Raw genomic sequence first — 14771 nt, 5'->3', positions numbered from 1 at the left:
ATGGAGTGCACGGCTTATTGTGGTCACATGCGCAGATACACCAGTCTCTGCTGTGGAACTCTGCAGCTCATTCAGGGTTACCTTTGGTCTCTGTGCTGCCTCTCTACTTAATGCCCTCCTTGCCCGGTCTGTGAGTTTTGGGGGCGGCCCTCTCTAGGCAGGTTTGTTGTGGTACCATGTTCTTTCCATTTGAAGATGATGGATTTGATGGTGTTCCGGGAAATCATCAAAGATTTTGATATTTTTTTATAACCCACCCCTGACTTGTATGTCTCAACAGCTTTGTCCCTGACTTGTTTGGAGATCTCCTTGGTCTTCATGGTGTGATGCCTCTTGTTTAGTGGTGTTGCAGCCTCTGGGGCCTTTCAGAAAAGGTATACTTATACTCAGTGCTTAAAGTGGTCCTAGAGAGGTGGCACTTACCCCCCTCCCCAAGGAGAAAAAGAAGTAAAGTTATTGTGCACACCGTAGGCGCGCGTCGCCAGGAAATGGGGGTGTGGCCTCAAAAAGGGGTGTGGTCTCAAAAAGAAAGGGGTGTGGTCACACAATAGCAATAATGCCCACAGTATTAGCACCCCGTAATACACATAATGCCCACAGCAGTAGCGCCCCTTATACAATGCCCACAGTAGTAGTGCTCCTTATGCAATATCCACTGTACTAGTAGTGCCCACAGTGGTAGTGCCCCTTATATAGAACCCATAGTAGTGGTGCCCCTTATGCAATGCCCACAATAGTAGTGCCCCTTATGTCCCCAGGAGTGATGCCCCTTATGAAGTGCCCCCTTTAAAGCTGCTGATCTGAATGAATCAAAATTTTCTGTACAGAAAAGATAAAGTGTACTTGAGCGAGCGAACGTAGGAGTGAGTGGAACTGAACCCCGGAAGTCGGGTTCCGTGGTACACCAAGTAAGCGGAGGCTTGGTGGCGTGAAGTGGCTGACTCACGTTAATATAGATTGAAATACGCAAATCGTGAGGTGATTTGCAGAGGAGCGTGATAGTGCATAGTATTGCGATTGAAGTTAAAAGGTTTTTGTATTACGCTCCGAACTGAGGGTCACAGTTTGTACATCGACCCGTGGTTGTACGGCAGATAGGTAACAAGTACCTATACGCTGTGCGATTGGACCGCGCATTTGTGGGTGCGATATATATAGCGCAACTGGATACCCCTTTACGAGCTTTTGCGTAAAATCGCGGTATCATTAGCGCTGTATAGAGCATACGCAAGTGTGATTTGTGTATAGGTGTATATGGAGTTTTCGCTGGTCTATCTCAGGAAATTCTCCAGCGGCAGATATTCACTGGAATAGGTAAGTCACTCCTAAACACTTCCAGTGAATAGAAACCAGTTAGGGCCTCGCTGGGTACGCGGTGGTCACTATTGGAGTGAGTCGTGGTACTCAGTGGAGAAGGAGCGAGTGAAAGCGTTAGGTGTCTTTCACCGTCTATCTGCGGTGTGCATTGGGGATTGCGTTTATTGGCAAAAAGTCCGCGATGGGATCCAATTGCACAAGCAGTGGGCGTTTAGAAACTAGGGTTCAGGTTGAGGTGCCGCGGCTCAGGGGGTCAGCGAGGTTTATTATGTGTGAAAAATATGGGTCACACACGGAGGCTTTTTGCAATGAATGGGTATGTATGACAAAGATAGGGTACCATTCCCTAAAGTGGGCAGCTTTGAACCAGAGGTATTGCAGAACTTAAGCAGTAAAATATGTCTGATAAACTCCCAAAAACAAAGGGTCAGACATACAAATTGTTTAAACCTGTGGCAGCAAGAGGGGTTGGTGAGTTTGATCCTAAGGTATTGCAGGTGGTATGTCTAAACAAAGTCATATAAGACAAGAATGGAAATATAAGAACTGTTTGAACTTGTAGCAACAATAAATAAGTAGGAAGAAAAAATAAGAGAATGCAAGTACACCGCCTTATGTAGATGTGGAAGCAGTTACGGCCAGCATACAAACTATAGAAAATAATAAAAATATGAAAAATATGACTGTAACCTATATATGTACTAATGAATGTTGAAGTTTTATTTAGGAGGAGATGGTGACCTGATTGTTTTCAGCCATTTCTCATGTACCCAGAGGAGTATCCAACCGGTAAAAGAAGAGCAGTAGCCTGTGGGGGAAGTGGCTGAGACCAGTGGAACAGGTAAGTATGGTATCATTCGTGTACATATATAGTAAAACCCAAAAATAAAACAAAAAAAATCAATAAAGTAACGTCAGAAATGGAGAAAAAACCTGTCCGCACATTAGTATTTGCCAGTAGGAAAGCGTACAGAGACAAGGTAACCCCTGGGTATTTCTTTCAGTTACCATATAAGAAGTATTCGTTCCTAGTAATGCCCCTAGTAAAGGTGAGCTCGGAAATGTTTGTTGGACCATGTACAGACCCTTAATACGGGATGAGAAGGATTGAATGAAATACTTCGCATGACCTAGAAGCTTGTTAAACTTTTTTTTGTTTTTGTCTCTTGCAGTAATAGAAAACTCTCCATCTGGATAAGACCACTGGTAAACACTAATTCGGCAAATGGGAGGTGGCTGTCTCTGTGCAAATGGACGGGCTCAATAAGGCATTGAGTGTCAGGGTGCAGACTTCTTTGCAAAATTGGAAAGGGGTCACAGTAGCTAATCTTAGATAGTGTGCTATTGAACATCACAAGAATAGTGCTAGGCGCAGAGAACAACAGGTGGAAAGGTTGAGGATGGTAAGTATACTGGCACATACAGGAAAGACCCATCAGTCCAAACCCCAGATCCCTAATGGTCGATAATATGTTACACTTGAAACAAATTGAAAAGATCCTATTTGCGCTTATACTTAGGTGTCAGCCCTTAATTACACAGAAAAACCTTCACCGTGGTTTTTAAAGAAGAACCATACATCCACAATTGGTGAAACTAAGTGGCGCCACCTTATCACACCAGAAATAAAAAATTGCTTACACAATAGATTTAAAGAGATGGATTCCTGCTGCAGATCACTTAGCAATATGCTAAAAGAAATGAAAAAAAATACAACACATAGTGTAACCCATTTAAACAAAAGGGTGTTGGGAATTTCTCAATGGTACCACTCACAAATTATAGCTGGTAAATTTGCATGTAGAGAATGGAGTTTCCTCTGGTTGGTTGTATCCCATAGCAACCGTTCCCATAGAAGCATGAAATAGAGAATGATAATAGTGCAATATCGTCTGTGTGTTTGGTTAAAAATGAATTTATTACACAACACACTTACAAACAAGAATTAAAAAGCCAGCATTTAGTGGAAAACATCCAGAGAGCCACAATGAACAGTGTGGAGATATAGTCACCAAGAGTCCCGGTTACTGATGGTGTCCCAAAGACTGCCGAGTGGTTCTTCCGTGCCTTCTGTAAATGCTGAGCGAATCTGTCCCCCAGGCTTGAGCGCTTTCGGACCAGTTGTCCTTCTTCAGAAGCATGAGGGATCGTCCAGATTATTAGCCTTAAATAGCACACTTAAAGATGATAAATGCAAACAGCTGCTGCGTTTGCTGACATCCGTCCGGTGGTCACATACGCGTCACCGGAAGTGACGTTTGCGTTTCAATCCGCGATCCCGGAAGTACCGCTCCCGGAAGTAACGTATGCGTGTCAAAGTCAGCATAGTGTGCGTTCCATTCCCCGTTTTCAGTAGGTATAATCATCATTAGGTTTACAAGTCCAAATCTCGGAAATAGGAAAGTGCAGATTACATTCTTGTATATCAACAATTTTATATATAGATTAAAATATGTTTATATCTAAAAAATATATATATAAAAAATATATAAAGAAACAGAGAACTTGGAATGGATTTAAAAAAGGAGTGAGGTAGATTTCACAACAAAGTTGCTAGATAAATTTCAGGGAGATTCTAATATATAATATGAGGAAAAATTGATTAATTAAAAAAGATTAAAAAATTCAATTAAAAAGTTAAAAAATTAAAAAATTAATTATAAAAACCACTTCAATTCGAAATCTCCATTGAGGCCTAAAGGTATTAGAGTTTTTAATTTATAAATCCACTTCATCTCACTTTTGGATAAGGTGACTTCAGTTTCTTTATTGCGTGGGGTAGGCTTAACTGTCTGAATGCCCCAAAAGGATTTAAAGTGACAAGGTTTGCATGAATGCTTAATCTTAAAGTGCTTTGAAACAGTGTGGGTTTCTAAACCTTTTTTCACATTGTAAATATGTTCAGATAACCTTGTTTTAAGATTCCTTGTGGTCTTTCCAATATAAATTAGACCACAGTCGCACTCCAGGGCGTATATAACATTCCTCGAATTACAAGTAATGAAGTCTTTTATGGGGTACGTAATGCCCCCTACTGTAAATTCTTTAACCTTACTCATCCCCTTTGTGCATTTGCACATGGCACATAAGCCACATCTATAGAAACCTTGGCTTCTGATACTGCTTCTTATAGGGGCCTCCATTGAACTTCGAACAAGACTATCTTTAATGGATTTAGATCTTCTATAAATGAAGCGTGGCTTTGCCGGTAATAACGGCCCTAAAATCGGATCTTTTATTAATACCTTCCAATGTTTCTTCACAATCCATTCAATTTCTTTGTATTGAGAATTAAAATTTGAAATAAAAGACCATTGTGATAAATTATCCTTGGAGCTCTTACCCTTACTCCTACTTAGTAAGTCTTCCCTATTCGTAGCTTTAACTCTTTCCTCTGCTTTAGTTAAATCATCCAAATTGTATCCCTTCTCAACAAACCGGTCGCATAATTCCCTAGTCTGTGTTTCGCAGATGGCCGGGTCAGTACAGTTACGTTTAACTCTTAGGAATTGACTGTACGGTATCCCGTCTAACCAATGTTCGTGGTGTTGGCTCGTTTTCTCAATAAAACTATTTGAATCCGTAGGTTTACGGTAAAGTTTAGTATTAAGTATGCCATCTTTTATGTAAATGCATAAATCAAGGTAGGTAATTTCTTCCTGACTGATGGTACTAGTGAGTTTAATGTTAAATTGGTTATTATTGAGTTTTTCTATAAAAGCGTCCAACTCATATAGACTTCTGTCCCACACAAACAATAAATCATCGATGTATCGACGCCACAGCACCAGGCCCGCCCCAAGCTCATCTCCATGCCACACTACTTGATCTTCCCAGTAGGCCATGAAGAGATTTGCATAGCTAGGGGCGAACCTGGTGCCCATGGCCGTCCCCACCCGCTGAAGGTAATAATTACCATTGAAAATGAAATAGTTATTTTTCAATATAAATCTGATACCATCTATAATGAATGATCTTAAATCTGCTGAGTAATCAGAAAATGCCAGGAAATAGGATACTGCCTCTACACCTTTATCTTCTTCTATGATTGTATATAACGTGGAGACATCAGAACTCACAAGTGTATATCCATCTTTCCATTCTAACTCATCTAATACGGTTAGAAGTTGTCCTGTATCCTTCAAATAGGACTTAGTTTGTCTCACCAAGGGTTGTAGGTAAAAATCGATTACCATTGAAAGATTTGAGGTAACACTGTTAGTCCCAGATACTATTGGCCTACCCGGAGGATGAACCGGGTCCTTATGGACCTTCGGTAGGCAATAGATAGTGGGAATAGTGGGGTGTGTAATGTTAATGAATTCAAATTCCTCTTTAGTCAGGACCCCTTTTGATAGTGCTTCTGTGGTCCACTTACATAAAGCTTACATAAAGCTTCACTAATTTTTAGAGTTGGATCTGACTTCATTTTAAGATAAGTATTCCCATCTCCAAGTTGGCGGTCTATCTCTGCTACATGATATACAAGAATGTAATCTGCACTTTCCTATTTCCGAGATTTGGACTTGTAAACCTAATGATGATTATACCTACTGAAAACGGGGAATGGAACGCACACTATGCTGACTTTGACACGCATACGTTACTTCCGGGAGCGGTACTTCCGGGATCGCGGATTGAAACGCAAACGTCACTTCCGGTGACGCGTATGTGACCACCGGACGGATGTCAGCAAACGCAGCAGCTGTTTGCATTTATCATCTTTAAGTGTGCTATTTAAGGCTAATAATCTGGACGATCCCTCATGCTTCTGAAGAAGGACAACTGGTCCGAAAGCGCTCAAGCCAGGGGGACAGATTCGCTCAGCATTTACAGAAGGCACGGAAGAACCACTCGGCAGTCTTTGGGACACCATCAGTAACCGGGACTCTTGGTGACTATATCTCCACACTGTTCATTGTGGCTCTCTGGATGTTTTCCACTAAATGCTGGCTTTTTAATTCTTGTTTGTAAGTGTGTTGTGTAATAAATTCATTTTTAACCAAACACACAGACGATATTGCACTATTATCATTCTCTATTTCATGCTTCTATGGGAACGGTTGCTATGGGATACAACCAACCAGAGGAAACTCCATTCTCTACATGCAAATTTACCAGCTATAATTTGTGAGTGGTACCATTGAGAAATTCCCAACACCCTTTTGTTTAAATGGGTTACACTATGTGTTGTATTTTTTTTCATTTCTTTTAGCATATTGCTAAGTGATCTGCAGCAGGAATCCATCTCTTTAAATCTATTGTGTAAGCAATTTTTTATTTCTGGTGTGATAAGGTGGCGCCACTTAGTTTCACCAATTGTGGAAATATGTTACACTTGTAGGAAGGAAGGGCATTTTGCCTGAGATTGTAGGAGTAGTAGGACACATAGTCAATATTGATCCTGTCACAACTGAGGGTTTTAGCTGACAGGAGGAAGCCTCAGTTGTAGGGGCTGAAAGGAACTTAAACCGGGGAGGTTTAATCAGACGCCTAGACATGTAAGTGTTAAAAGGAAACCCGAAGGTGTGACCATGACAACCAGGTAAAAGTAAATAAAAAGTTTATTGACAAACTCCGTGTAACAACAGACAGCAAATAATAAAAATGGCAATGATAAATAATATGATTCCTGCAGCCCTCTGACCATGAAATGGTTTTACAGGACACTGGTAGGTTAAGAACAGTTGTTAAAGTCCTTAGATGGAATAACCTTACCAGGCCTGGCTGTAGTAGTGAAGATATCCAAGGAACATGCCAGTAGATGGAACAGATGAAGCTGGTAACTTGAATCAGCTGTTGTAATTGCTGGATGGAACCAGCCAGGTGGTAAGACACGGAGTGGATGCGGAATGGAATCAGCCAGATGATAAAGTCACTGAATGAATGCTGGGTGGAACCAGCCAGGTGATGAAACACGGAGTGAATATAGTAAGATGCTAGGGAGCGTGGAAACAGAGGAATTGAAGGATGATTACTGGTGGTAGTGGATACTGCTGGAAGCAGATGAAATTGCTGGAAACTGGATCAGCCACGGAGGACTGCAGAGTCAGGCTGCACCGCAGGATGGTAGGCAGGTGCGGATCTCTTTAGTGGATGCTGGAGACAGGAGCTGGAACCTGGAGACACAACCACAGGAGAGAGACTGGAACAAGGTATGACAAACAAAGCACTGACCATTTGCTGGCCCAGGCACAGGATACTTATACCTGCAGCAATGCAGGTATTGGCTGGGCAATTATGCAGATTTCCAGGCAGTGGATTGGAGGAACTGAAACATGTGAGAGAATCCAACATGGCTGCGCCCATGTTAGAACTTGGAGGGAAAACTGGTTTAAGAAACCATGTGGAAACATAACTGCAATGGCGGCGCCGGCCGCAGAGGACAGGAGACGCCAGACTGAGAAATGTATGCTGATACTCGTGGATGACAACGGAGGCCGCGGAAGGCATGGAACACCACACTGACAACCTGCACCTATAACACAGGAGCGGCGGCGGAGGCCGCGGAGGACGGGAGACGCCATGCAGGATTCAAACATGGCGCCGCTGTGACAGCATCTCAACGTGACAGGAGGGATGTGCAGTATGTGGACACAGATGAGATCCGGCCTTGGAACGCTGAGCGAGCCTCAGGAGACATCTGAAAGGCAGGTAATGGCGTCCAGATACCCGGATCGTGACAGCACCCCCCCCCTTTAGGAGTGGCCCCAGGACGCTTCTTAGGCTTTAGAGGAAACTTCGAGTGGAAATTCCGGACCAAAGCAGGAGCATGGACATCAGACGCATTGGTCCAAGAGCGTTCTTCAGGACCATAGCCCTTCCAGTCAATAAGATACTGCAACTGACCGTAACGGAAACGTGAGTCCAGAATCTTGGCCACCTCATACTCGATTCCCCGTTGAGTCTGAACTTTAGGAGTTGGAGAAAGTGCAGAATGAAACCGATTCAGGATCAGCGGTTTCAACAGGGAAACATGGAATGTCCTGGGTATTTTCAAGAAGGGAGGTAACTGAAGTCTGTAAGCAACAGGATTGATGACTTGTTCAATTTTAAAAGGACCGATGTAACGAGGAGCAAACTTCATGCTGGGAACTCTCAACCTCAAATTCTTCGTGGACAACCATACTCGATCACCCACCTTGAGAGCAGGAACCGCTCTACGCTTCCTATCGGCAAACTTCTTGTACCTAAATGAGGCTTTAAGCAGGGCTGCGCGGACAATCTTCCAGTTGTTTGAAAACTGATGCAAGGTGACATCCACTGCTGGAACAGAAGTTGCTGGAAGCGGTTGGAATTCTGGAACCTTAGGGTGAAATCCATAGTTGATGAAGAATGGTGTTGAGGAGGATGAGGAATGGTATTGATTGTTGTGGCTAAACTCGGCCCAAGGAAGGAGTTGAACCCAGTCATCTTGGGAGGAAGACACGTAAATGCGGAGGAAGGCCTCCAAGTTCTGATTCACCCTCTCGGTTTGACCATTGGTCTGAGGATGGTAAGCCGTAGAAAACTTTAACTTGACTTGGAGGGCTTGACACAAACTTCGCCAAAATTTGACTACAAATTGTACTCCACGAACTGAGATGATCTCTTCAGGAAGACCGTGAAGTCGGAAGATCTCTTGGATAAACACTTGAGCCAACTTGGAAGCTGACGGAAGACCGGTGAGAGGTATGAAATGTGCCATCTTGGTGAACCGGTCAACTACCACCCAGATGGTATTAAACTTGTTGCATATAGGCAGATCTGTAACAAAGTCCATCGACAAATGGGTCCACGGTCGACTGGGAACAGATAATGGAACCAGTTGCCCCGCAGGAGACTGCCGGGGAACTTTGTGTTGGGCACACTTTGGGCAAGAGGCAATAAACTCCTTGACGTCCTTCTTCAGAGTTGGCCACCAGTAGGACCTAGAGATAAAATCAAGGGTTTTCTGAATGCCTGTATGTCCGGCAAAACGGGAAGCATGGGCCCAATGCATGAGCTTCTTCCTTAACACCGGCTTCACAAAACTTTTCCCTGGTGGGGGCGTAGAGTCCATCCCTACCGTGGAGAATGCCAACGGATTAATAATAGGATGCTTGTCTGAAGAATCTGACTTGTTTTCTTGCTCCCAAGAGCGGGAAAGGGCATCGGCCTTGCGATTCTGAGAGCCCGGACAGAACTGGAGTTTAAAGTCGAACCTGGAAAAGAAAAGTGCCCATCTGGCCTGACGAGGGTTAAGACATTGTGCGCCTTTCAGGTATAAAAGATTCTTGTGGTCGGTAAGTATCATGATTGAATGAGAAGCTCCCTCCAACAGATATCTCCACTCCTCTAGAGCGAGCTTGATGGCTAGCAACTCCTGGTCGCCAATGGCATAGTTGCGCTCAGCTGTGGAGAACTTCCGGGAGAAGAAACTGCAAGGATGTAGATGGCCATCTTTAGCCCTCTGGGATAACACCGCTCCTACTCCAACGGAGGAGGCATCCACCTCTAAGATGAAAGGAGAGTCGGTGTCGGGCTGTTTCAGAACTGGTGCAGAGATGAAACGTTGTTTTAGAAGATTAAAAGCTTGCGTAGCTTCTTCAGACCACTTGGACGGGTTAGCACCCTTCTTGGTTAATGCAGTGATAGGCGCCACAATGGTGGAAAAGTCTTGTATGAACTTTCTGTAATAATTGGCGAACCCTAAGAACCTCTGGACCCCTTTGAGGGTTAAGGGTATCGGCCAATTCTGGATTGCTTGTAGTTTCTCAGGATCCATCTCTAGTCCGGAACCGGACACAATGTAACCTAGAAACGGAATGGATTTAACTTCAAAGACACATTTCTCCAATTTGCAATAGAGATGATTGACACGGAGACGGGACAGAACCTCCTTTACCCAGAAACGATGTTCCTCTAGATTATTGGCAAAGATGAGGATATCATCTAAATAAACCACGACATGGCGGTATAAGATGTCTCTGAAGATCTCATTCACGAAATGCTGGAAGACAGCTGGAGCATTGCTCAATCCGAAGGGCATGACGAGGTACTCATAATGTCCATCACGGGTGTTAAAGGCGGTCTTCCACTCGTCACCCTCACGGATCCGGATGAGATTGTAGGCACCCCTCAAATCCAACTTTGTAAAGATGGTTGCTCCGCTGACTCTATCGAAGAGCTCTGTAATCAAAGGTAAAGGATACCGGTTCTTGACGGTAATGTCGTTCAGACCTCTGTAATCGATGCACGGTCGCAGACCACCGTCTTTCTTCTTAACGAAGAAGAAGCCTGCGCCAGCTGGAGAAGAAGAAGGTCGGATAAAACCTTTCGCCAGGTTCTCTTTGATGTACTCCTCCATGGAGTGCGTCTCAGGCAGAGACAACGGGTAAGTTCGGCCTCGAGGTGGAACCTTCCCTGGAATGAGATCAATTGGGCAGTCCCATTCTCTATGAGGAGGAAGGATATCAGCAGAAGCTTTACTGAACATGTCCGTGTAGTCTTGATATGGAGGAGGTGGAACATCAGACGACCTGAGGAAAGAAGAACAAACAGGAAGCACTTTGGACAAACAAGTCTTTGCACAGGAGGAACCCCATGCTAGTATTTGCGTAGTCGTCCAGTCAATCGACGGATTGTGGAGACGGAGCCATGGAAGGCCCAAAACCACTGGATGTGTGGCTCTTGGAATCACTAGGAAGGAAATAAATTCTGCATGAAGAACTCCCACTCTCAGACGAACTGGTAGAGTCCTTAGAGAAATTCTGCGTCAAAAATCTTGCTGCCATCTACTGCAGTTAAGGAGATGGACGAAGGAAGTCTCTCGGTGGGTAGGGACCACCGTTTAACATAAGCTTCGGTTATGAAATTCCCAGCTGCTCCGGAATCAAGGAGGGCAATGACGTTCCTGTAACGTTGAGCAATTTGGAGTGAGACTGGGAGATTACAATCATGAGGAGATGGAGAGGAGATCATTACTCCTAGCCGGCCCTCTCCTTGGCGAGCTAGGATTTGGAGTTTCCCGGACGTTTGGGACAGGCATTGATAATGTGAGACGGAGCTGCACAATAGAGACAGAGAGACTCAGAGAGACGTCTTCGGTGCTCAGCGGGAGATAGACGGGAACGGCCAATTTGCATGGGCTCATCCTTGGATGGAGACGGTTGACGAAGAGGAGGAGCAGAAGATTTTGGAGCAGACGATCTTCCTCACTCGGTTGCTCTCTCTCTGAAACGTAGATCAACCTTCGTGCAAAGAGAAATTAGCTCATCCAACTTAGAGGGCAAGTCTCTGGTAGCCAACTCATCCTTGATGCGTTCTGATAAGCCATGCCAGAATGCAGCATACAGGGCCTCGTCGTTCCATGCCAGTTCGGATGCCAGGATTTTGAACTGTATGAGCTACTGTCCCACAGTACGTGTTCCCTGGCGTAAACGGAGAATCTCAGATGAAGCAGAGGTTACCCGGCCTGGCTCGTCAAAGATGCGCCTGAATGTTGCCACAAAGTCCGTATAGGAGGACAGCAGGGGATCAGACTTCTCCCATAAAGGTGATGCCCAGTCAAGGGCTGAGCCGCTGAGAAGGGAAATGATATAGGCAATTTTAGTACGGTCACTGGGGAAATTGCCAGGCTGAAGCTCAAAGTGGATTTCGCATTGGTTAAGAAATCCCCTGCAGAACCTTGGAGATCCGTCAAATTTTGCTGGCGTTGGGAGATGAAGACGTGGAATGGAAATGGGTAAGGTGGGTGGGGTTACAGCTGGTGTCACTGTTGTGGACGCACCGGACGTGCCAGGTCCACGGAGGGTCGTTGAATCCCGTCCAGCCGCGTAGAGAGATCCTGGAGACAGCAGATGATGTGGCCTTGTGCAGCCTCCTGATGTTCAAGTCGGGCTGCCAGTTCTTGCATCGGCCTGGCCGCTTGATCCTGGTCTCCGGCTGGATTCATATGGTCAGTGCTTACTGTCACAACTGAGGGTTTTAGCTGACAGGAGGAAGCCTCAGTTGTAGGGGCTGAAAGGAACTTAAACCGGGGAGGTTTAATCAGACCCCTGGACATGTAAGTGTTAAAAGGAAACCCGAAGGTGTGACCATGACAACCAGGTAAAAGTAAATTAAAAGTTTATTGACAAACTCCGTGTAACAACAGACAGCAAATAATAAAAATGGCAATGATAAATAATATGATTCCTGGAGCACTCTGACCATGAAATGGTTTTACAGGACACTGGTAGGTTAAGAACAGTTGTTAAAGTCCTTAGATGGAATAACCTTACCAGGCCTGGCTGTAGTAGTGAAGATATCCAAGGAACATGCCAGTAGATGGAACAGATGAAGCTGGTAACTTGAATCAGCTGTTGTAATTGCTGGATGGAACCAGCCAGGTGGTAAGACACGGAGTGGATGCGGAATGGAATCAGCCAGATGATAAAGTCACTGAATGAATGCTGGGTGGAACCAGCCAGGTGATGAAACACGGAGTGAATATAGTAAGATGCTAGGGAGCGTGGAAACAGAGGAATTGAAGGATGATTACCGGTGGTAGTGGATACTGCTGGAAGCAGATGAAATAGCTGGAAGCTGGAAACTGGATCAGCCACGGAGGACTGCAGAGTCAGGCTGCACCGCAGGATGGTAGGCAGGTGCGGATCTCTTTAGTGGATGCTGGAGACAGGAGCCGGAACCTGGAGACACAACCACAGGAGAGAGACTGGAACAAGGTATGACAAACAAAGCACTGACCATTTGCTGGCCCAGGCACAGGATACTTATACCTGCAGCAATGCAGGTATTGGCTGGGCAATTATGCAGATTTCCAGGCAGTGGATTGGAGGAACTGAAACATGTGAGAGAATCCAACATGGCTGCGCCCATGTTAGAACTTGGAGGGAAAACTGGTTTAGGAAACCATGTGGAAACATAACTGCAATGGCGGCGCCGGCCGCAGAGGACAGGAGACGCCAGACTGAGAAATGTATGCTGATACTCGTGGATGACAACGGAGGCCGCGGCAGGCATGGAACACCACACTGACAACCTGCACCTATAACACAGGAGCGGCGGCGGAGGCCGCGAGACGCCATGCAGGATTCAAACATGGCGCCGCTGTGACAGCATCTCAACGTGACAGGAGGGATGTGCAGTATGTGGACACAGATGAGATCCGGCCTTGGAACGCTGAGCGAGCCTCAGGAGACATCTGAAAGGCAGGCAATGGCGTCCAGATACCCGGATCGTGACAGATCCCCTAGACAGAGAAAACAAGCCACGTTATTAAACACAGATGGGATCAAGGGACATATAGTAAGGAATCACGAGCCATATAGAAAACACAGATTCGGGCAATGGGAGTAACAGGAACGATGCAACAATACCCTTTGAGTAGACCTGCAGAGATTACGATAGGGCCCTTGCAAACCAAACAGTCTTTTCTGCTGGCTGCATCGGCTCCGACTAATCTACTCGGCAGAGACTTATTGTGTAAAATGCGGTGTGTCATATATTGTACTCCTGAGGGGGTCTTCTTGGATATACCTGAGAACCATGCTCAAGAAGTACAAAATATACTAGACACCTCTCAAAGTCTAATGTCGCATTCTACTGTTCTAGATGCATGTCCATCACAGGTAGAGGAAATTATCTCACAGATGCCGGGTTCCCTATGAACTTAGGATGGACAGAACACTGGATTGATGGCTGGGATAGACCCAATAGCGATACGATAAACACAGAATTTTTTAAGGGGAGTAGACCAAGTAGAGAATCACTTCCCCGTAGTGCCCAATCCAGTTGTCAAATTTTTATAAAATCTTCTCCACCTCTACAAACTCATCTGTCACCAACCTCTATTCTGTTTCTCTACAGTTTTCCTCTTCATCTTTTGTGTTCACACAGGGTGGTACAATACATGGACCCAAGTACAGTTCAAACTCCACATGCCTAGGTCCTTCAGAGTTCTGCCCGAACCCAGTATATCTCAACAGCACGATGACACCAGTATTACTGCAGTGTGCCTTGTCATGCACAAAGGGTGGAGAATGGGAATACTGGTGAAGGGAAATTTTGTATAGACACGGATATGCCTGTTGGTGAATGGCAAACCTGACATTTTCTTTTTCATTTTCTTCTTCTTTCTCTCCTCTAGAGATGTTTCTTTTTTCTTTTTCTTTTTTTTTTGAGTTATGCTCATGGTACTCTACATTGCAAACACACGATAGAAAATTAAAATGAAAACATTTGTGTTCCCTGCAGGAAGAGGCAGTCTGGAGGACAAAGGGGTATGGCCAGGAGTCCTCAGGACTGTGGGCAGGTGGACACGGAAAACCAGTAGCCCCCAGAGCATACCTTCCAAGTCAAGCTGAGGTGGCACACGGTCTGACTCATCTAGGCAAAGAGGGTAGGTGCAGGCTGATGAGAGTCTACTGGTGTGCGCCAGGATTCTATTCTCATACAGGTAAGAGAGCATGTTACTTGCTTGAGGAAGAACA

This window comes from Pseudophryne corroboree, chromosome 5, assembly GCF_028390025.1.
Source record: "Pseudophryne corroboree isolate aPseCor3 chromosome 5, aPseCor3.hap2, whole genome shotgun sequence".
NCBI lineage: Eukaryota > Metazoa > Chordata > Amphibia > Anura > Myobatrachidae > Pseudophryne > Pseudophryne corroboree.
This window is presented reverse-complemented; position numbering follows the sequence as displayed.